The following is a 1,891-nucleotide window of genomic DNA, read 5'->3' as shown; positions in this document are numbered from 1 at the left end:
CTTCTTTCTGCCACTATCATTAAAGATTATGATTTTTTTATAGGATGGAATGATTTATTACTTTTGTGATATTGCACAGCCTAGTAAAGTAAAGGCAGATGGTGCTTCAGCGTAAAAAATACCAAGCCTAGGTAGAAGCAAGCTTTAAAAATACAACATCATTTAAGAATCTGATATCAGCAAAAGTTACAATGGCCAGTTCCCATTGTATAAAAATAAGCTTTTAGTAGAACAGTATGTATTATAGCTGGACAGAGAGAGAGGGAAAGAAAGAAATAGAAGGTCCAATTTTGTTTGCTACGAGAATCAATATAGAAACTTCCGCTGATTTCAGTAGAAGAAGAATTAGAACAATAGTAGAACTGTTATAGTGCCTTTTATTTAAGGATCTGTCTCTGTCTCCTCTTCAAAGTACAGGAAAAATTCTGATCACTTCAAATATGTCTGTATGTAAGCTGGCTGACAATTACTGTCCTGAAAATGACTTGTCCGATGTCACACTTGCTTCAGTGGCAGATCCAAGGATAGCATTCAGGAGTCCAAACTTCAAATATCCTACTCCAGATATTAGAAAACATTACTGGACTATATACATACGCCATATATATGACTATGAGGTTCTTCCTCTCTCTTACACATCCATACTGTGGGACTGGCTTCCCGGATTAAGGACAACAAGAAGTCCTTTTTTAAATACATAGGGAATAAAAAGAAGGCCCCGGGTAATGTGGGGCCCTTGCAGGACGCGACGGGGAATCTGGTTGTCACACCAGACGACAAAGCCAACATATTTAATGATTTCTTTGCCTCTGTCTTCCTCAGTAAGGACCAGAACTGCCACCTCCCTGCTAGGCCCCCATCGGGCCCCGAGGGAGGCACACCTGAGCCCAGGGTAAGTGAGGATCTAGTTAGGGAGCTGCTGGAGGGGCTGGACGTTTTTAAGTCAGCCGGTCCGGATGATCTCCACCCTAGAGTTCTAAAGGAACTGGCCGGAGTCATTGCGAGTCCCCTGGCGCAGCTTTATGAGCACTCGTGGTGCTCTGGAGAGGTGCCGGAGGACTGGAAGAGGGCCAATGTGGTTCCCATCTTCAAAAAGGGGAGGAAGGAGGACCCGGGAAACTATAGGCCAGTCAGTCTTACCTCGATCCTGGGCAAGCTGTTCGAGAAAATTATTCTGGCACACATCCAGGAGGGGCCAGCAGGGAAATGCATGCTCAGGGGCAACCAGCACGGGTTCATCAGCGGCAGGTCATGTCAGACCAACCTGGTGGCCTTCTACGATCAGGTCACTAAATCATTGGATGCAGGGGTAGCAGTGGATATAGTCTTCCTGGACTTCCGGAAGGCTTTCGACACTGTCTCTCACCCCGTTCTCATTAGGAAACTGGGGGACTGTGGCGTAGACACCCACAAAGTCCAATGGGTCGCCAACTGGCTAGAGAGCCGCACCCAGAGGGTGGTAGTGGATGGGTCCTTCTCGGCCTGGAAGGACGTGGGCAGTGGGGTCCCGCAGGGCTCGGTCCTCGGGCCCGCCCTGTTCAACATCTTCATCAGTGATTTGGATGAGGGGGTGCAAAGCACCCTGTTCAAATTTGCTGATGACACCAAGATGTGGGGGGATGTGGGCACAATAGAAGGGAGCAACAGGCTACAGTCGGACCTTGACAGGTTACAAGGATGGGCGGAGGAGAACAGGATGGGGTTCAACACAGACAAGTGCAAGGTGATGCACCTGGGGAGGAACAACCGGCACCATACCTACAGGCTGGGGAACTCCCCTCTTGTCAGCACGGAGGTGGAAAAGGAGCTTGGAGTCATTATTGACTCCAAGATGAACATGGCTCGGCAGTGTGGGGAGGCGGCTAGGAAGGCCAACTGTACCTTGTCGTGC

Source organism: Alligator sinensis, unplaced genomic scaffold (assembly GCF_000455745.1).
Source record: "Alligator sinensis unplaced genomic scaffold, ASM45574v1 scaffold76_1, whole genome shotgun sequence".
In the NCBI taxonomy this organism is placed as follows: domain Eukaryota; kingdom Metazoa; phylum Chordata; order Crocodylia; family Alligatoridae; genus Alligator; species Alligator sinensis.
This window is presented reverse-complemented; position numbering follows the sequence as displayed.